This window comes from Stegodyphus dumicola, chromosome X2 (genome assembly GCF_044657685.1).
Source record: "Stegodyphus dumicola isolate Sdum_Otavi_A_Nest chromosome X2, ASM4465768v1".
In the NCBI taxonomy this organism is placed as follows: domain Eukaryota; kingdom Metazoa; phylum Arthropoda; class Arachnida; order Araneae; family Eresidae; genus Stegodyphus; species Stegodyphus dumicola.
Window position 1 is genome coordinate 125,698,669 of NC_140781.1, and position 26,819 is coordinate 125,725,487.

Consider the following 26,819-nt stretch of genomic DNA (forward strand, 5'->3'; position numbering starts at 1 on the left):
AGAACCGGAGATAACGAATTACTGTGCACTCCTTTTTTTATGAATGATTTAAAAGTCTTATCAATGAAATGGTACTTTCAATTTATGTTCTTTTTATTTATGATGCTGAAATGTTAGATATATTAACAAGGACTATAAAATATTTGAAAAGCTTTTCTGAGATTATTGAAAGCAGCAACTGTCTACTACTACTTTTGTAACATTTTCTTTATTTGGAAAATCAAAATATTCACCAGAAAGGGGTAAAATATGCTTTATAGCAAAATAAGAAATATGTTAAGATATTTACATTAGTATTGTAAATTACATTTTCTATAAAAGAGCATTTCAATACCGGTGAACGCCGGCAGCTCGACCAGAGCTCAAATCCCGCTGAATGGGCTGGCTGCAAGGGAGTTTTCGAAATCTTCCGCATTGTGAGCCATTAATACCAGCCAGGTTCCTTTAAAAATTCTTCCACGAAATCAGTCGATCCTATAGGCAGATGCCCTCGAGAGCTTTATGTTAATCTAAATCATCGTAACCCATATAGAAGAAAATAATTTTTGTGTTATATATCGTAAAAAAATCTTGGAAAAATAATGAAAAATTCTCTGTCATTTGTGTTACAGAACGTGCCGAGACTAAGGCCAAATTTTAATCAAAACAGATCAGTCTTCAAAATTTTAATGCGTTTGCGCCATCTAGGAGAATACTCGTAGGTAGCAAACTAACTTTTCTTATTTGCTGCGAGATAACTCTTTACTGATTGGCTCACGTAAATCACTCTGTATGAATATTGCCGTAGCAGATGCATGCAGTATTTAGATACAGGAAATTGCTAAATAAATGTAACTGGCATACTGAAATGGATCATTTATTTCCCAAAACGTAAATCCAATAACTAAATGCTTAAAACGTAAAATATTTTTTTTTCCTTCTTCATCTTATTCTCTTGGTAAATGTTATAAACCGACTGTTCAAATTCTCGTTCTGTGATTCGTGTAAGAATAATAGAAAATTACGTATCGCACGTGCAAGAGCTTTGCATGAATGCGCAGAATGGGTGTGTATTGTGCATCTGGTTCCGAGATATCTCGTGGAATATGACAACTACGAGTATATTCGTATGAGTTTGTTTACTGCTAAAAATGATCTGTTATATTTAAATTTAAAGAATAATACAACAAAAAATAATTTCAAAGCATACAAATGCAGATAGGATTGTGGCGCGTGTGAAGGGATGCACCACATCAGCATTGGCAGGGAACATGTTAAAATAGCAAAAGGTTGTGCGTATCCTTTGCATCCTGTATTTTACTCGTGGAATCTTGGTATGACTTTTAGGCCTTGGACAACATCTATGCGACAGTACGAATTTGTCCAGCCATATAAGCTTTTTAATTTAACAAAAAAAATTTACTTGCATTAGTTAAAAATCACCATTTAACAAGCAAAAAAAACAAAATCTCAAAAATTATTCCGTGAGCCGTAAATAAGTAAATTAAATAGAATTTATTTAGATAGCGTATTTGCATACAGCATAATTGTAATACGCTGTTCCCAAGTATATAAACTGTAAGGGTGGCAAAATATTTTTATTCATTTTCTATTGTTTATGAAGCACACTTAAATTGTGAACATATTCTGATCATTGCTCCTTAAAAATTCTCTTACAGCGAATCGGAACAAAAATATAACTATATACTCTAGAATTTTAGCTGCGGAAAACGACAAATAAAACAGTTGCGCTGTACTATAAAACTCCTAAGAACACCTTTGGATCGAAGTGAATATCTCTGAATAAAAGATGTCCTTAAATCAGAGGTTGCCGAAACAATTTTCAATCTATCTTATATTAATATAATTAATCTTGGCTATATTTTTTTATAAACATGGAGCATTTCGTCAGTTTTAAACATTATTAAAAATGAATTCAGAATGATAAGGAAATGCAAATTCATATGTATTTCTAATTGATGTACTTACATTCTGTTTTGATTTAAAATAACACTTTTCAGGCGGCATTTCGTAATTATCATTTGACTTTTGAAGCGAACTTCTAACTCAGAAATCAATCTAAAAGTTTTGCCATTATTATTACTGCAAGTGCAACATGCTTTTAAAGTTTTTAACTTGCTGCATACGTCACTAAAACTAGGTAATGGAAGATCTGAATTAATGCATTTTCCATAATTTGCTTCATCTGCTCATTCTTTTTCACAAACAATAACGTTTTTAACTCTTTAGCGTATTATTCGAAGGTTGTAAAGTAATATCAGAATCACTATTAACTTCAATTGTAAATGTTGAGGACATTTATTATAACTAGCTTGTGAAAAATCTATAGTAATTGCTTCGTGCTTAACTTACTTCTGCGCAATATTAACCTATTGAATTGAATCTTAAACAGAATCTAGTTTTGCTAAATATGCTGTATTGTTAAAAATACTAAATGGTGCAGATGTCGGAAATTCCACTTTTGCAATTATTGTTTTTAAAACTAATTTCCTATACCATGCTTTAGTCTGTATTATTTATTTGGTATTGAAAGCTGAAGACATTTTCACATATTATAGTAACACATCAAAACGAGAGAAGGCGTTATCAATAAAAAAGTTCCTTTTCGTTTTTTTTTTAAATTTATTTAACTGAACTAAAGAATGAATCAATATCTCCTTAGTCATCCATGCTTATGGATTAAATCTTAATGAACTGGTAATTTCGATATGTTGAAATTCTTAAAGCAGCGAGATCCAGATGCTATCCCAGGTACAAGTGGGTTCTGGTTACTCTTTTCCTAGCTGTATGAACACAGAGTAATGCAGTAGTCACTCTATAAAAAAATTGCTACCTTTACATTTTTCATGTAATTTTTCTAAAAGTGCACGGAAGAGTAAAGTTATTTCATCAATATTGTAAATATATAAAATTTTCAGAATTTCCTTCTATCGATGAACCAAATATCCTTTGTTTACATTATTCCACATCATTCTACATTGACATCTTCAGGTTCACTAGGCAGCACTTCAAAATTAATGCTATGACCTACACGGAATTTTTCAAGCAATCCATTTTATGCTTTAAAAATTCGACACCTGAATTTCATAGCAGCTTCGTCAGCTTTTACTGGAATTATGTGTCTAGAAACTGGAATATTTTAGCTGTTGTTGCTTTAGAAAGCCAGTCATGCATTGCTTGATGAATGACTAAACCTTTTGTCTCAGAAAGTTTGTTATTGTTATTTATTTTTATTTTTATTTTTATTATTTTTTTCTTGTTTTTATTTTCACTTCCACGCCATGCGTATATTTAAGTGCTTATTTATTGCAAATGCTTATGTTACTGTTCTTTTCTCCCCAGTTCTGTATGCTTTTTCGGGGTGCTGAATACGAATTTTAGGTTTGCCACCTTGTCAGAGGCGTCTTCGGAAAGAAAATAGAAAAAAAAAAAAAACCTCAACGTTTGGACACTTTTTTCAGTTTTTCACTTATAGCTCGAAAACTAAGCATTTTTCGAAGATGATAATTTCTACACAAATTAAAGCAGACAAAATTTCCTACAAAAGGAATATATTAAATTTAATGTTCGACCAATCTGCGATGCGCCTAGAGTGCGCTGAAGAAGAGGCCACTTTCTGGCTGCCCGTGAAAAACGCCCTTCTAACTTGCGGTGGTAGTCTAATATCAAAGTTATATGCTTGAAACTAATTATTTTTTAAATACCTGCTATACCTTGGTCACATTAATGGAACTAACGAACGTCAGTGAAGTATGTGGTCGGCAGACCCACTAATTAATTGGCAATCGCGTTACTGCTCTCTTTGCTACATCTGCAAATGGTACATGTTTTGAGTGAAATGGTCTTACAGTAGATTAATGTTGTATTCTAAATTGTCGCAGTGGACATTTATTAGTTTGTATGTTTATACCACTCTACAGGCTACAATTTTCTATCTCGAGTAAGTAAGTAAGTGCTGATGAAGGAAGATATGTTTGAAACGGAACTTTATTTACAAAGAAAATGTTCTCAGACCAAAGTAATTAAAGGATTTCAATCAAAATAAAATATTACGTCACTGATTTCCGACATATCTTCATCTGAAAAAGAAAAAATTGAGTTTCAGATGACTATTACTTGCCAAAAAAGTCAGTTTGAGCGGTGAAAAACCTGTGAAAAGGAAATGTAAAAGATAAAATTGTATTGGAATGAATTAATGTATGTAGTTTATACCTGTATACTAATTAGGATTGCTTCCTCGTTTCATCTCCGGATGGACCAGGCTGGTCATCCTGAGGGTTGCTGTATTACCTTTTACGTTGCCGTCTCTTAGGGGTCTTCGTGTTGATGGAGTTGGAGTTTTCAAGTTGGGTATCAGTACAAATAGAACAATTTCCACACGTCTAACACTTACCGTAGAAGTTATATCCTTTAACCGAACTATGCATTGACTCGGGATAGCAACAGACTTGGGAGTCACACAAAGTATGCCACCCACGGAATGGAATATGTTGTACCCATCAATATTTCGCACACTGAAGTCTGCGTTATCATACACCATTTGAGAAAGTGCTTGTTCATTAAGAGTCAGAGGTGGTTGAATGGAGGACATTTAAAAATGTGTGGCTTTTGTGAATAATCATCAATATCATAACGAACTCCGACACATTAATTAAGCTGTGCTATCCGTACTTTCTACACAAAACTCCCACTTGCAGAAGAGATATGAATGGCCTTATGGCTGTAATTAAGCAGTCAGCTATTGAAAGTGATTTCTTCCTCCATTTATCAATATTTACTTTCTTCTTACTCATCTGTGGAAGGCATGGTCATGTCACACACTTCAGATCGTGCATCGTCAACGATAATAGCAGATACTTTTTTAATAATTTTTAGTATTCCTCATTCTCTGAAAACCTCTCCTGATACCATGAATCACTAATAAGTTTGCAGGATCTAGTTCTATTAGCTATCATAAAATGATAACTATATCTACCTAAGTGTTAATCCTTGCTAATTCTCTCGCAGATTTGAAGATGAACACAACTAGGAGAATGGTGTAAAAGACGCTTTTATTGAACACATTCTAATTTTCTGACGGCACAGACATACGTGCTTACAAGCACAGGCCATTTGCGAAGAGAACTTAAAAGTTACGTAATACTAAATTTAAAAGTAGGAGTAGTACAAGACTACACAATTCTATTTAAAGTTAACAGGTAGACTCAGAACTTATACTGGCAGAATAGCAATTCGGCGGCAAGGATGCGCAACCTAAATTTAAAGTTAACAACTGGAAGAATTAGCAACGTGCGCTCACAATAGCGAAATCACGCTCTGTTAAACTTCTCTCTCCAACAGTTTAAATACTCTCGTTCAACCTACAAGACGTGCTTTTCTGTTTTTGGGTGAGGTTGAAAATCATCTTCAATCTGATTCACCATTTCGTCAATTGAAAAGTGCCATTCCTCTACACGAAAACGACACTTTCAAGAAACGTGAAAATTGATTGCTTTGCTGCTCCCGCATCGGCTCTAAGGCTGCCAGCTTAAAACAAAACCTAGCGTATAAAATTAGTCTACTGTAACATAATTTCACTGTAGTCTACTGTAACATCATTTCACTAGAAACATTCAAGTTTCATTTACCATTTGCATAGCAAGAAAAGTAGTAGCGCGATTTCCCATAACCCAGGAGATCCGCAGACCACGTACTTCACTGACGTTCATTGATTCCATTAATGTGACCTAGGCATACCAGCCATTCATAAAATAATTAGTTTCAGGCATATTATGTTGACATCAGGTGACCACCGCACAGTTAGAAGGGCGTTTTTTTTTTTTTTTTTTTTTTTTTTTGGTGTGTGTGTGTTTCACGTATAGCCAAAAAGTGGCCTTTTTTTTAGCTCACTCAAACGGCTTCGCAGATTTTCCGAACACTAAATTTAATACATTCATTTTGTAGGAAAGTTTTTCTACTTTTTTGTGTAGAAATTGTAATCTTCGGAAAACGCGAGTTTACGAGTTATAAGCGAAAAACGGAAAAAGTGTCCACACTTTGAGGCATTTTTTTTTCCTCTTTTCGTTGTGAAGCTGGCCTCTGGAGAGGCGGCAAACCTAAAATTTAATTTTTGGTTGTTAGCTGTTCACATGTTCCACAAACACCTTTTTGGGGTCTGTCAAAGCGGTAGTCGATTTTTCTTTTAAACGTTAGTTTGTACCCATAATTTGCCGGGAAACATCTTTGCCACTGTAGCTCTTATAAGCCTGTTCAGTAACCCTCGATTTCTTAATAACATCCCCTTGTAACTATGGTCGTTCCGAACACCACGTTTTCGTATGCGCGTTCGTGAAACCCCTTTCATATAAGGACACACTGCTTGTATCCGACATGTTATCTGAATAAAACCAGAAAACGAACTGAACAGAGACACATCACTAAGCAAAAGGATGATGCAATGTTTACAAAGACTGCCCGATAAGAGAACAATAACGAGAGATTTCACCTGCAATGTCCGCACTACGCCCCATTCTAGGTTAAGCTGAGAAAGGGCTAACAAGCTGGAGACATCAAGGAGGTATTCCAACCTTCTTTTTGGGAAACATGTTCCCTTTCAACGTCTTCGATCGCTCGCCACTACACACAGAGTTGAATTAGAGATATGCCGCTTAAACAGTGGCAGAACTTGAAATTCAATTTGTCTTGCCTTATCAGTATATACACAAAAGTCATGCATCATTTTGTAGGTCAATCAGCACTTTAGATACATTTAATACTGATTCAACTTACTTTAATTAACTTTAAATTAGGATATTTAAAAGATACGCGTATTTATGCTACATATTATTAGATTAGTCCCAAACGTTATGAGGGGAAAATGCAGTTAAATACCCAAGACACGCATACACAATAAAAAAACCCCACTCATTCTGAATACTAACGCTTTACCCATATTTCGATGAAATATAAAATCTTGTAATGCGTTATTATTAAAACCTGAGTAACAGAACATTTCCTATGAACAGTTTACGGTAGAAAAGAATATTCTTGTAATAGCTTATCAACCTTTAAGAAGTAAGAATAAGGTAATGACCCAGTGTTTTCAGAAATTTTCTTTCATTTTCTAAAGCTACCCTTTTATATGAAAGAGAAAATTCAATTAAACTCGCATTTTTTCTTATGAAGACATACGCCTTTTCCATAACAGAAGAAAATCAGAATATTTCTCTTCCATAGATTTAGCTTTATGAATTTTTCCATAGATTTAGCTTTCATCGGAAAAGGAAATGATTTTACTTGAAAAATAGGATATCTACTTCTAAAAGACCTTAAAACCATCACGATCAGGTATATATTTATCAGTCAATAGTTCAGTTTCGAACTATAATAATATTTTTTAATCATATATGCAACGATTTTCATCTCCGAGTTAAATTTTATACATCCTTCACCAAATATTTCAATGGCTTTCATGAACATATACTGTGAAAGGGCTTTTGGGTTTGACTATTTTAACTTACATTGTTGAGAAATATATTGATTATTTTCAGGTATATATATTTATCACTCAATAGTTAAGTTTCAAACTATGATAATATTTTTTTAATCATGTATGCACGATTTTCAACTCCGAGTTAAATTTTATACATCTGTCATCAGATATTTCAATGGTTTTCATGAAAATTGTTTCCAATTCCTCTTTTAGAGATACTAATAAATTCCGGTATAGAAATAAGATTTAATTCATGTTATAACTTTAGACACTATTTACAAAGAAAAAAGACACTCCAGATTGTAATATAACCATATATCACTTATATATTTTTAAAAATTTAAATCTATTTCAGTTAGGCCAAGTATCTGTAGAGTTTTCAAATAGGGATTATTATTATTATTATTATTATTATTTTATATATATATTTTTAATAGAAACTGCCTAATATGTTGCTCTTTTACTTCTAAATCCAACACATCCTTAACATGACTCCAACCAACAAATAAAATATTTTCAATTAAATTTAATATATTTATCCAGTTATTTAATTAATAAAATATGAAATACTGAAAATAATAAGAGAAGAAACATAAGTATTTGGGAATTTAGGAGTATATTTTCAATATTGTGAGAGAAAATATACTAAACATCATGCAATATTTTTGCAGTTTCATTTCATTTATAGTTCAAACGATAACTTAGAATGCATCCGTTTATTTATAACCGTTAACGGTTACAAAATAAATACTCAATTGGTTTGGTTTATTAAGATTACAGCAAAGCACACTAGGGCTATCTGCCTAAGGGAAGGGATGCCTTCGTGGAGAAGCTCTCCACAAAGGCATCCCTAAGGAAAACTGGCTCGTATGCACGTTACACATGGGAAAAATCACGAAAACGCACATGCAGCCAGCCCGTTCGCGGGATTCGAACCTCGGACCGAACTACCAGTGTTCAGCGACTTTACCGCTCGGGGGCCCTGAAATACTCTATTGAAAAACTATCTATGTTTAAGAAATTTAAGCATGTAAATTTAACTGAAATAGTAAAATAAGCAAAATCAAAAACGTTATTATAATCGAAAATTATATAAAAATGAGTTAAACTTTAGAGTATGTTGGAAACTAAAAAGTAAAGGTGTCAAAAAAGTACAAAATTTACATCTAAAATAAATCAAAGTTCATGCATATGTCGGAAAAATATAATAAACAAGTTAAAAATTAGAGTACTTTAAAAATTAGGCAGGTTAAAATATAAGAAGGAAGCTAAAAATTACATCATTAATTAAATAAAGTTCATATATATGGTCAGAAAATATAGGAATTAAGTTAAAATTAATAGTATATTTGAAATTACGAAGGTTAATATGTATGAAAGTAGTTAAAAATTAAATGAAAATCATATATAGAGTGTAAAAATATAACAAATTAGTTAAAGTTTAGAGTATGTAGAAAAGTACAAACATTACAAAGTGGAAAAGAAGTTAAAAATTTCATCTAAAATTGAATAAAAGTCAGGTATATGATTTAAAAATATAGAATCATGTTAAAATTAAGACTCTATTGGAAATTACGAAAGCCAAAGTGCATGAGAGAAATTAAAAAGTCAAATAAAAGTCATGTATATAGTGTGAACATATAACAGTATAGTTAAAAATTACAGTATATTAAATATTATGATGATTAAAATGTACTAAACAAGTTAAAATTTTTACATTTTAAAGTAAAGATCATGTATATGAACAGAAAATATAATAAATTTGTTAAAATACAGAATATGTTGAAGATCACAAACGCTAAATAGTACGAAAAAAGTTGAAAACTCCAAATAACATATTAAATAAAAACGGACATTTCAGTAATTACGCTTGTAAAATATAACAAGTTAAAATTAAGAGTATTGGTTAAAAGGTTTAATCAGAAAATAGAACAAATAAGTTAAAAAGGGCGAAGGTTAAATTGTATTTAAAATGAAATAACCTAATAAATAAAAACGCTTATCCGAATAATTACGTTTGTTAAATATAACAAGTAAGTTAGAATATTGATTAAAAGGCATGCAAAATTATTCTGTGTAAAATGAAATAATAAAAATTAGTAATATAATTAAGATTACGGAAAGTAAATGTGGTATGATGAAAAGAAATCTTAAGAAATAAGGTTAAATTCAGGGTATATAAGAAATTATAAGTCTTAAAATATACGGTAAGAATTAAAAATTTACATCTAAAATTAAGGCCTTCTGAATCAATTATTAAATTCGAAAGCAAGTTCCATTAAAGATACACAGAAAATGACCATTATATATCCAGTAAAATAACTGGAATACGAAGAAAAATACAAAGGGTAAAAATTGATTAACAAAGGGAAATATCGCTGGTAAATCGATAAAAGATAATCTCTTATCAAATTGGAACCCCTATCTCAGTCCTTCCCCAGCGGCCGAGCTGTAAAATCGCTGAACACTGGTAGTTCGGTCCGAGGTTCGAATCCCGCGAACGGGCTGGCTGCATGGGCGTTTTCGTGGTTTTCTCCATGTGTAACGTGTACTTGAGCCAGTTTCCCTTAGAAAGTCCTCCACGAAGGCATCCCTCCCCTTAGGTAGATAGCCCTCGTGTGCTTTGCCGTATTCTCAACACACCTAATACAGTCCTTCCCCTTATTAGTTTGCTGGCTGATCCGCAATTCGCCAGCGGGCTTGCACCATGCGCCGCGCCCTGTTGGTGAACTGTCTGTTTCCTACTACTGCCATGGTTCCACTGATTTGAAAGAAAATAAAAATGTAAGAAATGTATAATTAAGATTAATCTACTACACTCTGTCAAAAGTACAGGGTGCTCTGTTTAAATCCGACCATCCACGACTTAAAGGATTTTGGCTCTCTATGGATGTGGTAGTCCTAGCGACGTGATGTTCACTACCAATTTTTATTTATGTTCTCAAAAGTATGGATTTCTTTCAGAAGTGTCTCCTTAGAGAGATGGTTGCCATTAGAGGGTTCGCTATAATTATTTCTTAATAGATAACGGGATTAATTAAATTTAACGTCAAGTACAAATTATTAAGAGAGTTTTGAAAGCAATACAAGCGAAATTTTTCTTCCGTAATGAGTTGTTAATAATATTTCTTCTATTATTATACATATCATTACCGAATGATGAATTTATGTAAAATCAAATGCTCTTAGAATCTGAAAACGCAGAATTTTGAATTTTATGACTCATATAATTATAAATATATACGAATAAAATTAAGAATTATATCAAAAGGTTTATGCTATGTGTGGCTCTTTGTTGTTATCGTTGACTAATGCTCACTTGTCCCACCTTATAGCCCCTGAAATTCCTCGTGGCAAGGAGCACAATATTGAGCGCAACAGCCTTGAGCTTTTCACAGGTGACAGTGCGATCTCAGTTCCGCCCCCAATTTTGATGGAGAGCATCCCGGGGGACGGGTCCGAAGGTATCCCACCCCTTTTTCCCTTTCACCAACCTGTCGAGAGGACTTTCAGCTCGCCGCATGTTTAGCCCCTGCCGCACGAACACTGTACATTTACAAACATCCATGCCTTCAGGATTCGAACCCAGGCCGTTCGGCACGGCAGTCAGGGACGCTAACCACTATACTCGTTAAACGGTGCTTTCTAATCTTTAAAAACGGTGCTTTCTAATCTTTAAAAACGATGATAGTGTGATAAACAGTTATCACCATATTCTATCGCGAACAAAAGTATGTTTTACATAATTACAAATACATATGACAGATATTTCTTCCTGCGTATACTTATGTTTCCAAAGGACAAAAATGCAATTGGAAAGCTCAGATTTAGAGGTTTTTCTAACAATTCCAGTCCCAGTGCTTATACTGATGATAGTATACCTTTAAAAATTTGCTGAAGAGGAGTAAGTTCGTCATGAGCCATCCGTTCAAGTTTCGATAAATTAGCTATCAAATTTTAAACAGACATGCATGGAAATACCAAAAGACAAATTTAATAAACTTAATTTTTAATTTAACGTAATTATATAGTACTTAAAATAAAATAAAATAGCATTTCACGCCTGTGCATTGTTCTAAAACGTCATAGTGATTGATCAGATAGTAAACTTAACAAGTCAAAACTTGTGAAGCGTAACAAAGCATTTATCACTCTCTGTCTCAACAAATGACTCGCTCAATAAATTTTTTTTGAAAAAGAAATTAATCCGGATAGATTCTGGTTAGTGGCATTCGCGCGCAAGTCGAAAAGCAGGGTCATTTGCGCAAAAAATGATTCCACTGCTGGATGAGTAATAGTAGTTTGTATAGTTTAATGGCATTATTGCACAAAACCACATCTTTATTATCTTACAATAACTGGGAACGAAAATAAGAAAATAAATACTCAGTTTGAATTTTACATATATCTATTTATTTATAGGTTTTATTAACTTATATTTATTACCTACTGATTCCTTACATATTTGCTGACAAATACTTTTGCATGAATAAATATGAATAAATATTCTTTTTCATGAATAAATATTCTTTTTGGCGATACGAACTAAATAAGGTCTAAGAAATTTCTAAATAATCCTTCTCGTTTAGAAATATATAATTACAAAGAATAGCTCTAAATCTCTGTGTGTAGGCAGCGAAAATACATATAAATAATTATATTTGACGATGCAGCATTGTTTTACGACTTTTCAGAATTTTAAAATATTGCTAAATTTTTGTTAAAAAGTTCTCTCCTGACGACCAACAAATTTCCTATTAAATACCTTAACCGGGGAGGGAAAATTTAGTAACTAATTTTAACTGATATCATTCTTTTTAAATGCGTAGAATTAGCTGTAGCTCCACTCCGAAACAGAGACCTTAAAGCTTGAGGTAAGGGGACCGTTGATTTTGACTTAGGAATATTTTCGTCCCAAAATTTTTTAAAGCCTGCATTCAAATAACCGGCATTTTACTACATAACATGTGAGTAAAATTTTGCGTTTAGAAAAATATTTAATATATATATATTCGTGTTTATATTGTAAACCAAAATAACTGACATTACCAATAAAATGTAAATTTTTTAAATTATGACAGTGATCACTAATGCATTACCTGTATATTTTATACTACGCTGTAAGTACTCAAGTTTAAGATATGTTGGTGCGCCATATCGGGACTTCTCAAGATTATATTATTTGAATACGGCAAAGCACACAAGGGTTATCTACCTATGTGAAAGGATAATTTTGTGGAGAATTCTCTAAGGAAAACCGGTTCGCATTCGCGTTACATACCCAGGAAATACAGCCATGCAGTTCCAGTGGCCTTGAACCCAGCTCCAGTGCCTAGTCCTCAGCGGTCTTTGGAGCCCGTGTTTTTCCAAAATAAACATAAATATTCGCTATTGCAGCTCGGCACAAAACGCCATCGCTTGGAACAAAATCTCATAATTTTAAATTTTCGATTCCATACTGCGCTTAATGCGTAGTGTAGCGCAATTTCATTGCGAATATCTTTTAAATTTGTTTTAAACATGCTTAATGTAATTGCACCCTTTCCTATTTTAACTCTCTGAGAGTTATTTCTTTACAGACTCATAATAAACGGTATCTGATGGTGTACTATCAATGAACCTCCGAAAGGTTCTCCTTTCTGGATGGCGCTTGCGGACGATGTATGTCTTGCAACCTTGCTTTGACCGATTGGCTTATCTTATGAGCTTAACTGTCTTTTTCGAGTAAGTCAGCATAAATAACCTAGTTTTCATCTTCCGTCTCTTTACGCAGCACGAAAGCTAGACTTCCCTTGTTGAGAGTACGGAACTGCAAATCGATAATTGTTTCTTTCGTTTTTCAGCTGTGAGTTTACCTGAAACCCAGACACCAGCACACGAGGCACGAGGAAACATTTTATTCATTTCAATTGCTCTTGCTGGTAACCGCGCACAGTGAAATTTTGTCGCGCTTTCTCTATAAATGATTGGTGGAATTGGTCAATTCGTCCTTTTCCATAGCTATTTTTTTTTTAATTATTACGTGCTGCACTATTAGGCACTATACGGAAAGTGAGGGATGCCTGTGGAGGACGTTTTAATGGAAACTGGCTCATATCCACGTTACACACGAGCAAAACCGCGAAAACGCCCATGTAGTCAGTCCGTTCGCCTAAACTCGAACCTCGGACCGAACTACCAGTATTCAGCGGCTTCTACCGCTCAGCCGCTGGTGGGCCTTCCACTTCTATTGATCGCCCATTTCTAGACTTGCTCTCCAGATTAGAATTTCCAGTTTGGAACTTCTTAACGTATCACCGAGATTTACCGATGGCATTTGGATGCACTGAAAGAACCAAATGCCAACTCTTTCGTTCGGCTTCTGCGCAACTTAAATGCACGCGAAACTCACTAAATGATATGAATAACATGTAGCTTATCATGACATCATTTGCCAGTGAATGAAATATAATTTCAGTGAAGCTGGGAAAGAAAGGACTTGGTATTAATATTATAATAACTTGAAAAAATTTCGATTGAAGAATTACTTTAGCATGCTTCTCTGCACTTTAATTCTGATAACTCAGAAGTCTTCATTAGTTTCTTATCATCCTGACAATTTCAAAAACCAGACAAGAAGCAATATTTAATTTATAGTCCACGCTAATCTTAGTGAGAAAAGTATTTCATAATGCTGCTACTTTGCAAATTTTCGTAAATGTGAACGACATTGCATACAAGTAGGGCGATCAACTTACCGACTTGAAAATAAGAGAGGTTTATCATGACTATCAGGAAAGTAAACAGATAAATTATTTTTCATTAATTTATTCACGACTCATTCTAACTAAGCAAGCAAAATCATGAAGTTACGGTAAATACCATAGTTTGACGTTTTTATTAAAAATTATGAATAAATGCTATGTATTGCGATCACTGCAGATATCTGCCGTTTCGTTTCTTAATTTTCGTTCACTTTTCTACCGGATATGCACGTCACATTGCGAAAGGTTTGAGTATTAAACACTGCTGTTTAGGAGAGGGGGAGATTATTGTTGACCAAACTGACTAGCACGAAATCCCGGGGAAGAGGGAAAATGATAACTACATTCTGAAAAGAAATTTCGGTTAATCTTTGGATTATGGTAACTGGGCGATTTTTTGGCGACCAACCCTTCTACAGCAACTTGTTAGTTTTTGTTTGGACGCCATTTTGTTTTCACGAAGTAAAGTTTTTTTTGTTTTTTGTTTTTTTTTTGTTTTTTACTCAACTTTTTTTCCAACTATCTGCTAGCCGATTTACGCTTATGTTAGAACTTTTATGGAACAAATGTGCTTAATCATGACAAAGATTAGGTGCGAAATTGGGACAAAGTGAAGAATCGCTCACTGCTTGCCGCGTTTTTACGAATTGCACATACACGGTATCATCCATGTACACGTCGACCTGTTTTCACTTAAAAAAACATCCCAGAATTGCACACAAATGGCATTGCGCACACTATTGACTATATCCATGTACACTGCTGAAGTCCAAGCTAGTAACCTTTATCGCCTTACCAAAATGTCGCCAAACTACCTGTTACCATATTCCAAAGATTAGCCGAAATTTCTTCTCTCAGCTTTGTTTCTTTCTTTGAGTCGCTTTGTGCGTTACAACGGAATGCCTAAGATACAGCTTTTACTGTAAGGGGAAATTGAGTAAGTTTTTGAATGAATTTAGAGAGGACAGTTTTACAACCCGGGCCGGATTAAGAACTTTAGACGCCCTAAGCACTTAAAATACTTGTATTTTGGTGCCATCACACATATTTCCGCAAGTTTACCCCCCTGTCCCCACACTCCTTTCTCAGTCTTGGTTTAGTAACACCATAAACTCCATGGTAATGCCGGCAATATGAAAGTTTTGTGGTCCCAAGAACCTTTTTTATGATACCCATCTTTCCTTGATGCCATAAGCACGTGCTTATTTTGCTCAATGGTTAATCCAGCTTTGTTTACAGCAGCTGAATCAGTGTTGCTTTGCAAAACTTGTGAAAAACCAGTTTGCGCTTAAAAGCATTATTTGGTGAGAAAGCGTATATATTAAATCGCAGATATGCAATTACCAGGAAGTGCAGGGGCGATAAAACAACATAACTGTTATCAATGTTTTTTGCAGCAGGAATTTCACGCCACAAATAGTTCCAGCATAATTCGTGTCGGCCAACATTTCACTCTGGAAAGTGAAAAATAAATATCTGAAAACATATTGAAAACTTATTTTTGCGAAGTGACCTTAACAAGAACATATTTAGATGCTGCATACATTGATGCAAGTGAGGTGGCGGTTGGAGACAGAAAAAAAAAATCTCAGGATATATCAACTTTTTATCAGTGCTTAGAATTTATTTTGGCTAAACATTTTCTTCCTCACAGATGCAACTGCATGAAGTCTTATTTCTCAAAATCCTGCATATGATAAGTTTTCCTCACGCCTTGCGCAGAATTTCAGAAAAAGTTCATGAACTGTTCTCGGACATAAAAGAAAAATATTTCAAATGTAAAAATGGTCTTTGTTAAATGGGCTGCTAGAACGAGAATCTTTAGAAAGATTGCAGCTGTTTCCAGGTACAGTTCTGGCGAGCTAGACAACATGGTTAAGCGTAGCTTATTATGCTGAGCGTTTTGACAAAATTAAGGTAATGATACTTTTAATGAAGATGCTTCTTCGATTAAATGTGCTTAAGAGTTATTCAGGCAGACACCGCAAAGAACAATCTCGCATTCATATTAAATTCATCGCATTAAATTTGTCTCAAATATCAGTTTGAACAGCTGCCCAGAGCAAAATCTAGAATTGGTGGTTTCTGTGCTTGCGTTTAGTGGTATGGTATAAAATGTTTCCAGTATTCCTGGTGAGAAAGGTATAATTTTGAAGAATAGATGTGAATGTTTTGTTAGTGAAAGCCATGACCTTTCGAAAATTATGAACATTTCTAAGATTAAAACAAATTAAAAACACGGATAATATTCCTACGAAGATGATGGTTCTGACATGTTTAAAATATGCTTCTACCATGCTGAAGGATAGTTTTTCCACCTTAAACACATAACAGACAGGCAACATACCTGTCGTTGTATCTGAAGTTAATACTTGTGGTATTATGTAATCGGAAGTGCGTGTTATGCGTTGTATTGCAAGACTTCTTTCTCAAGTACCAAGGTACGGAATAACTAATATGGAGTGCTTGATTTTTCAAGTTTATGTGATTTTGGGTTATGGTTCTCGTTAAAACATTTTCTCTGGATTTTGTGTAGCATGCTAATATTTCTATGGTACGTAAAATTATCTTGTTTGTTTTTGCATTCTGTTTATTGATACTTTCAAAATTTTACAAAATAATTAGTAGTACTTAGAGTGCATATTGTAAATTAATGCATTTAATGTTAGTTTCTGGTGAATTAATGGCATAATAATAATATATTGAGTTTTGATATATTGATATTGATTTTTGATTAATGATATATTGATTTTTGCCAAATATAAATTGCCATTTCTTAGATTTATTTTGCCTGCCATTTTTGATACTTTATACTGCCGCAAATGCCTGTCTTTATTAGTAAGTGTATACTCTTGTAAAGCTACCTAGCTGGAAAAAATTTTAAGAAAGGTTGAAAAGGAAAAAAAAAAATCTTTTTCTTTTCTTTTTATTTATTTATTCATTCATTCATTAATTTGGCTAATGATCGAAGTCACCATTTTTAAAATTAATAGAGGCTTGACCCAGAAGGATATTTCAATGTGCTAGTGAAATCTTTCCGACTTCTTGGTGCAGTGGCACCAAGAACTGGGCAATTCTGTGTTTTATTGTATAATTAAAACTAAAACTTATTATAGTTTACATACATTGTTTATATCCTCTCTGGTTTTATTACACAGATGACTAAATGTGTAAACATCTTCACATTCCTAACATTCTTGGAAAAAAGCATGCTGTTGCAGTCAGGGCCTCAATTCATCCGAAGACCGAATCCAGAACATCTGTAAATTTTGAGTGAAACCATGAATTCAAGTTGGCGAGTTAAGGCGAGTTTCGATGTTTTCATCTGTTTCATTATTTGTCGTTAATTTAACTTTTTTACAACTTTACTTGATTTTAGTTATTCGTTATTTATTACTTTATCTTTATTGTGAACGTGGCAAAAGTAACGAGTCTTGCATTACAATGTGAGATGAAATATAAAATGTGAACATGGGAACACAGTTAAGTATGAAGAACATAGCAAAACTAAAAATTATTTTAATCAAGGATACTTATAAGAAATAGAGCCGCCCAACCGGTATAGTGGTTAGCGTTGTTGACTACCGTTCCGAAGGGCCTGGGTTCGAATCCTGGAGAAGGCATGGACGTTTGTAAATGTATAGTGTCCGGGCGGCATGGGTGCACTCTAAATATGCGGCGAGCCGAAAGTCCTCTCGAGAGGTTGTTGGTAGGGGAAGAGGGGTGGGAAACCCTCGTACCCGTCCCCTCGGACGGCTACCACCATCAAAATTGTGGGCGGAACTGAGGTAAATGGCGCTGTCACCTGTAAGGTGCTCAAGGCTGTTGCCAACGACAGGCGTAAACTTGCGCTCATTGCCACAAGGAATTTCGTGGGCTTGAGCTGACTATGTCAGACAAGTGAGCATTAGCAACAACAAGAACATAAGAAATAGTGTTTTTTTATTCACAAGATTTGCTCAAATAAACGTTCAGCAACTACATACATGCATCAAAACGCTGACCGATATCGTTTACGAAATGCAATTAATTATGCTGAAGATCTTGTCGCCTGCTGTCTGTGCCGGTATTATTATGAAAGAGAATTTTTTTTAAATACACCGCTGGTATATTTCTAGCTATACCCAAAGCTTTCCATAGGGTTTGGCTGGATTGCCTTATCTACAAATTATTAGCCCTGGTTTCAATATTTATGTGAATGACATTATGCAAACATCCAACACTACACGAGCCTTCTGCGTAGACGCTACAGCTATCCTCTCTCAAAATGCTTTTCTTCACCCAGCGATCGAAGCATTACAAAACCACTCCTCGCACTAGAAGCCTGGCTTGAGACATGAAAGACACTGAAATAAAAACTTGGGCAATTTTTCTTCTGTCTTTTTAACGGAAAAGGAAAACAAGTATGGATCATTTTCGTTGGAGTTTACACTCCACGTCCGGAAACTTCGATGGTGTATCATTCTTCTTACAGGAGAAGCAGCTTTATAAGTATACCAGCTGCAAAAACAATGCTGAATTTTTCTATTTCTTCTTTCCTCTGTATAGAACCAGGTGACTTGGGAGTAACAAATTCTCAAAAAGCTTTGAACTACACCACTTTGCATTTTCCCTTACCTTTTCTTCATCCCTGAAAGTCTGAGTCCCTAAATAAAAACACGGTTGACATAGAAAGTCATTTATCCTTCTGTATATAACATTCATTTGAGATTAGAAATCACTATTTTTGTGTTACAGATGTGGAAATTTTGCTATTTTCGTGTTACAGATGTGGAAATTGTGCACACGGAATGCATATTAAATGAAAATCTGGCGTGTTTTTATGTAAATGGGAATTGTAGAATTCTATTAAAGCTTATATCATACATTTATCATATCTGAAGAGCCATAAGTTAAAATAGTTTGTTCATATTATCCAGAAATTCTTCAATCACACTAGAAAAATACGTCATATAGAAAAGGAAAAGGAACAGAAGGATCTTTTTTTATTACAGAAACGTGCTCCAGACAATTTTCTCTAGAACACACAGTTTCCCAAATAATTTTGGTTCACTGTTCCCTTTTCAAGGGATTTTATTTTTCCCCCTTCCTTGTCAGCGCCCTATTCGAGTTCATTCAGCACCTTCCTGCCCTTGCAGCCCTAGATGTCTTCCGAATGCGATCTCTGGGTACTGACTGAAAGCTTTTATTTATAGGCATTTATTTCCCTTGCACTGCATCAAATCATTAATTAAAACTCGTCACGCGATACTGAAACGGAATAACAACGATTGAAAACTTCTGAAAGCCTTTATAGGCCTCACAAATCGTGCACACATTCCTATTACAGCACGCGCAGTGATATATATTGAAGGAACATGCTATTTGCGTTCACCCAATATCACTGGAGTGATTTACAATCATGTTTTTAGAATATTAGACTGACAGTTATTTCCCTCAGAAAAGAAAAATGAACCCACACGAAATTTGGACTAACATGTGTGACATGATTTAATGTGATTTTAATGAAGATACGTGACTGCAATTATAGTACAATAAAGTACAAGTAAATGTTTACATACTTGTTTCAAAAGTGTTTATGTAACCCATTTATTTTCAAGCACTATTCTTGTTGCACTCTTACTCTTCAATGTCCCCGTATTGCTCCTCGGAACACTAAAGCCCTTTTAGATTTACCCATTGTCCATTGTGAACAATAAGATTCACATTGAGAAACTACGGTGTAGTTTAGTTTGGTTTATTTGACTATGTCAGTGTACCCGAGGCCTATCTGCCTGCTCTGCCTTGGAGCAGAAAAATACAGCGAGTCATTAAAGTAATGGGATCAATAAGGTATAAAGCTTTCTAACGTATTTTGAAAGAATCATTAAGCATTTAAATTAAAAGAAATGGTTTTCCTATATATCAGTGGTTCTCAACCTTTTTCGTCACATGCATCCCTTTCAACATTGCTAGACAATCATTCCTCCCCTTCCTTTCCAAAACTCGAAAAATACATGTACATTTATTTAAAATAAGATTATTTTTTAACATGTTTTATAAATTAAACAAGAGAAAGCAAAGAAAATGTTAGTAAATATTAGAATTTGAACAAGAGTAGTTTTTTATATTCATAAAATAAAACTAAATACTTAACAGGTAAGTAAAAGTTTGACAGCACTCCTTCCCTGAAACTACGAAATTCTTCCCTGGGAGGAATTTTTCAATGGTTGGGAACCCCTGTTATAGATCACATTGCAAGATTAAACAAAGTTAAAAATTCTTAAAATTAATTAAAATAATATTAAATAAATATCAAATTATACACTCCCGTCCAGAAACGAGAAAAAAGGCTCCAAAAAGTATTGATGCATAGAAATTTTTGTTTTTGAGGAAAACCTAAAAAGTAATTTTATAATATTTTGAGGTTCTTTTCTTTTTATGTTTTCAATGAATTTTCTAGGCATGGATTTCAGAAGCTTTTTACATCTGCTGACTTTAGATAAATATCGATAGATTAGGAATTTTTTTTCAATGTTGCAAAAATCACAAGCTCACATCCGATAAGTTATTTTTACCTTTTCATCTGTAAAAAATTGCAAAATCTATGCTAAGGTTGTTCGTTAATACCTAAGCATCTAAATATCTTATCAAGCTTTTATTTACATATTATTTTTTATGCCATGAGACTTTTTTAAGTTGTTTACTTTTTATATAGATTCCTTATTTTTAACTTCTTATCATAAATTTCATTTTGTAAAATAGATGTGTGTATGTATTTTTGTATGTGTAAGGTGAAGATTCAACATTACTAACGAAGGGGGCTATTACGAATTATTAACTAGTATAAGTTAATAATTCGTAATAGCCCTAAATCTCCTATTTAAATTTGGTTATTTCTCCTTTCTATCCTAAAAAATAATGATATGAAAAGGAATATTTCTGAATTACGTCATTTCAAATTTAATACCTCTCGTGTAATTCTTAAAGAACATTCGTGGTGCATGTATTTTCATAATGGCAGAAGGTCCTTTATACAATAATAACGTCAGAATTTGCTAACCAAACCTCTTAATATGGCATTGGTATCGTAATATACACTCTTCCGCCCAGTCCCCTCTCTCTCATGTCTGTACTGCTAATGCCATGTTTGCTACTTTGCTTCTCATCCCATGCATTAAGCTATGAATATGTGAAATCTGTACTTGTGTTGTAGTATTGTATTGCTATTCAACGGAATGCGCTTCGTTAAAGACAGTGCGAGAAAACTCCATTGTGTATCTATTTCTCCATGCATATTCAATGTCGTTATTAAAAATTATCATAACTTATGTAGATAAAAAATAAATGCGTTAAGATACTAATTTTAAATTTTAATAATCCTTTATCTCTCCTTATTTAGTTTGACTACGTCTCCGTTTTGCCCTTAAAACAGTAATTGCTCACAATAAATTTCTCTAAATTGAGTCATTTCAGTCCCTCTGATATGAATCTTATATAACGCTAATGACTCAGAAATTTACATAATGCTTTGGCCAATTATAATTTCAAGTTTGGGAACCGAAACTTTAAGGTTATCAATCAAAATAAAGATTAACCAAAACTAAATCATTTTGATTGGTTTTAAATCTAGCCATATCGCATTCTCTCCCTCCCTTCCATTCAGGCAAGTTGCTACTGCTCTTTCCTTAATCGAAATTAATCGTTACAAAAATGTAGAAAAAGCACGATGTGATTAAAAATGGGGCGCGGATATTGTGCCCATTCGGATGTAGACTTCATACTAAAATGGCGTTTTTTTTTTTTAAAGCATTAATTGGCCACTACAGCTGTTAACTTTTATGCACCAACTCCCGTCACTCTGTAAATCATGTTCTCTCCAGCGTCAACAACTTATATATTATAGCGAATTGAAATTGTATAATTCGCATCTATGGTATTCCACTAATCTGTTGGAAAATTTTAGCTTTAAATTTAATACAATTATGGGAAAATGAATATTTAAGATAAGTAATCCATTTTTCAAATTTAAGAATGGTACCGTGTTCTGGAAAATTTTATTAAAGTTTGACAAGACTATAACCGATTTCTTTTAGGGGAAGAGAAGTGTACAGGTTTTCAAAATCATGCCGAATTTATGCAATCATTGTATAATAACAAATATATAAATTGCCAGTGAAGAAACCTGTATTACATAACGTTAATTGAATATACTTATTTATTTTAGACACGTTTAAGAATACGTATTCCGAAAAATTAAGCATTTAAATGATTGAATGCTAGCTAAAGACACTCCAGAAAACGTTCGTAACATACACAGCCATAAGAGAAAAAAAAGTATACCCCGCAGGTCGATCCCAGTAATTAAGTATTTTTTTTATAAATCAACGAATATGATGTCAAGATAACAATTTCATTAAAAAATGCGATTTAATACTGTTCTAGACGTCGTCTCTTCGCCTTCCGCTATCGATTATTCCAGGGGCTTGAACATGTTGAATTTCGTAAAGCTGAAAGGTAGAAGGCGAATAATTTTTACTTAAAAATTCGATCCCTGACGCAGAAAAGTTGGCCATTCTTGCTATAAAAGGTAAAAATCAAATATTATTTAATATTTGGATTATTATTTTTAATTATTAATATTTGGATTATTATTGTTTGGATCTTTATCATTATTAATAATAAGAAACATTTGAAAAATGGAATAAAAGGTAATTAGGAGAAATTTCGTAAATACAGTAATAACTATTTAATTATGATCATTATTGGGATGATTTATTCATTCAATTCTGACATGCATATTAATGTTATTTAAATGTTCAAACACAGATGGAAGATAATTTGCCATTCTTAAGAACTAGATCTCGAAACGTCTCGTGCAAAATTCGGTTCATTTCCCTGGCAGTCGTATGCAAACATATAACTTTAAAGGAGTGTTACTAAAATCTGCCGCACGCAACAGTATGTGCGATTAAGCCTTTTTATTCCGTATTTGGCTACAATCGGTCATCAAAAATTTAGTACAATCAAATCCTGCTATAGCAAAGTTCAAAGGATTGAAACATTGGTTCGCTATATCAGGTGGTTCGTTACATCCGATTCGAAAAGAAAACCGATTATTTTCAAAAATACCTGAAAAGTTGACAGATGAATTACAAAAGAGTTGACCAACATTGCCATATCTATCAATAGTAAATGATAAATATTTTTAAAATGTTCATATGTAAGTTTTAATTACAATTATTATTGCACTCAATTATAATCCCCCCCCCTCTGTTTCACCACACCGTAATTTTGCACTATAAATTGCTTAGCATAAAAGTCAAGTTACAAATATCCGACTAAATTTCTTCTCACATGGAGAATTTCCTTCAGATTTTCTTCAAAAGTTAGGCCCTTTAAGGGACTCCCTCAGTTAACTGGTAAGAGCAGGAAAAGTCATCTCTGCTGAACACCACTATACCACTCAAAGTATCTATCAAAGTATCAAGTTACAGGTCTTTTATTGAAATACAAACGTCCCTCTGAAATGTACATTTATAATTATGATTAATCCTATGACAGATAAAATATTATCTCCTAAAATTTGTGTTTCGGTTTAACAAGAAATAGTTTTTATTGAATAGCTTTTATTTCTTGAATAGCTTTTATTTATATCACAGGTACGAGTGAAGATAAATAGATAAAAGAACAGAAACGTAAACTTGTCTTTGACATCTTACTAGCCTAACCACAAATGATTTTAAGAACTAGTAATTTTTTAGCTAAAACTTGCAGAATTCTGAAATGAAAAATCCAAAAAATTTTCAGCCGAAGATATCCATAAAGATCTGATCTTCACCTGTTAGGAGGTTTGCTGTAACCATACAATGTTCCTCAGAACTTTGTCTATACAGAACGTAGAGGAACTTAATTAACTGTACAACGACTTATCGCTCAGTTCACGTGTATGATGGTAAAGTCCAGAGAAGAGTTAAAATACCTTTTTTTTACTCAAAGAAATAATAACAGATGGGCCCCCTTCTCGGGTTTACAGGAAAGCCTCCACTCGGGATTTTAACTCAAGATAAGAAAGTAAAAAACTAATCTAATACTAAGCTAAACAAACTTACCCGAAGCCAGACACAAGTACCTAACGTAGTTGGTCTTTAATCAAATCTAGCCGGTGATAATCAACAAGCACGTGCAATACAGCCGAGCGTCGTAGATTTAAGAACGAAGTAGCCAGACGGCAAACACGCGCCACTAAGGACTCCTATACTCTATCTTTCGAAATAAGCTGAACCTTCCTTAAATATTCTTTCTAACATATTTGCATATAACGCGACATTAAGAACACCTTCTGGTAGGGAATAGTAGTAGATGGGAAATGAAAATAGACAGTAAAGCATGTTTAAACTTAAAATAACAGTTAGAAACTTAAAGTAACCTTTACAACCATATAAAATAAAATTAAGTGCATAAAAAATTGGACAAGACAAAAAACGTTCGTTTGTTACATCAGGGAGTTCTTTATAAACCGGATTCGCTGTAGCGGGGGTTGACTGTATTTTTAATAAAATTATAATGAAACATAAATTTCTTTCAGAATCAGCAGTTTTATGCTTTAAAATTAGTTTATTATGAACTTTAGATATCTACAAGGGTGCCCTAAAAGGTCTTTTATAAACTGTACGTGCTGGTCTGTCAGATGATGACGAATAAGTTTTATATAGGAAGTTTTGTCCGAAAATCAAACAGTGTGGTGCTACAGCAACGTGATTGACACGCAGAGAAAGGGTACGATAGCGGAGTTAGCATGACTTTATTTAAAAAAATCTTAAAGATTAGGATGAAGAAAATAATGGTTGCAGAAAATGTTCAAAATTCCTCTCGTCCATGGCGATGCATGGATTCAGAGTTGTTCAAACTGGCCAGGAGTGTCACGAATATGTGCCGCCAATTCCACTATTCTGGTGGCGCGATCAATTTCAGATGTTACGGGTGTCTCGTATATCAGAGATTTCACGTATCCCTATAAGAAGAAATCCATGGAGATGAAGTGAGAGGATTGTGGTGCTTCTCAATTTCCTGCAGCACAGTTTCCTCTGCGGCAAATATGTGTGTAGTATGTTTGTTGCTGACCGATGTTCCTTCATACTCGGAAAGCTCTAGCCTCATTTAATATGCGGTGCAATTGTCCAAACAATGGATGATTTGACAGATGTTTGAAAAGCTCTCTCTCTCCTTACATGTTACTCGCGGCTTCTTCATGTCCACCCACTGCCCCAGAAACGTAACGCATATCAACTATTCCTCATTATTGAACCGATGCATCTTTCTCCTGCAATATCCTCTCCTGAAATAATAATCCCGGTTTCCTTGTCTCTCCATTACGCCTGCGAATATCGCTCTATAGCGGCTACCGGTCACAGTTTTAGACACAATTTCCTATGTAAAATTTTTCATGGTCTGACAGACCAGCACTTAAAATTGTAAACAGACCTTTTGGAACCCTTTGTATACACGGTACTTTTCTGTTAGAGGGAGGGGCCCTTAGTACCAAACATAAACGTTGGCGCGCAACTTAAATACATGGCGATAACCCTAGCTATACATAATTTTTTATGAAAAGAACAACTATTTTATATATAAGGAATATGGTATATTTAATGTTTAGTATTCGTGACTCTGAATTTGAGCAATTCTTTGATGTTTTTTAAGCGAAAACAGATTGATGTATGCAAAAGGAAAACAAAAGATTGGTTCTCCCGATGTACACAACGATCTGTTTTCGCTTAAAAACACCAGAAAATTTCGCAAATTAGGCATCGCGCACATATTAGGCATCGCACAAATTAAGCATTACATATACAGTCAAACTCCGTTATATCGAATTCGGTTTATAACGAACTCTTGGATATAGCAAACAATATTTTTTGTCCCGTCCAGTTATTTTATGTGGCTATAGCAAACCTCCAAATTTATGAACGCGGGATATAACGAACTTTATGCATATCTTCGAATAAAAAATTTTTGGATTTTTCATTTCCAGAATCTCTGTAAGTTTTAGATGAACATTTTTTAATATCATCCATAATTAGACAGCTAGGAACAAAAACAACTTTACGCTTCTGTCCTTTTGTCTTTTTATCACTTGTGCTTTAATTAAAGGCTATTCTCGACAGTGTAGAGCCCACCAACGGCCGAGTGGTAAAGTCATAGAATGCTGGGTTATTGTAATTCGACGTAAGTTCGATTTGAGGCGAACGGGCTGGCTGCAATGGAGTTTTTGTAGTTTTCCCCGTTAGTAACATAAATACGAACCAGTTTCCCTTAGAAAAGCTTCGGTCCGAGGTTCGAATTCCGCGAACGGGCTGGCTGCATGGGTGTTTTCGTGGTTTTCCCCATGTGTAACGTGTATACGAGCCATTTTCCCTTAGAAAGTCCTCCACGAAGGCATCCCTGCCCTTAGGCAGATAGCCCTCGAGGCTTTGCCCTAATTAAATAAGCTAACCCTTAGAAAAGGCACGAAGGCGTCCTTCCCTGAGGCAGAGAATCGTAGTGTGCTTAGCCACAATCAATTCAACTAAACTAATCGTGGCAGTGTGACACCCAGGCACACTTCTTATTAAACCAGGACACAC

General features: G+C 34.1%; 1 long non-coding RNA gene across 1 annotated transcript in view; it reads right to left on the reverse strand.

Moving 5' to 3' along the window:
- Positions 1 to 24,443, reverse strand: part of LOC146992909 (uncharacterized) — a 69,941-nt gene extending 45,498 nt beyond the window's left edge. The window contains exon 1 of the long non-coding RNA XR_015039145.1: positions 24,306 to 24,443. This is a non-coding gene — a long non-coding RNA (uncharacterized LOC146992909). The remainder of the gene's footprint in view (positions 1 to 24,305) is intronic.
- Between the last annotated feature and the right edge of the window lie 2,376 nt (positions 24,444 to 26,819).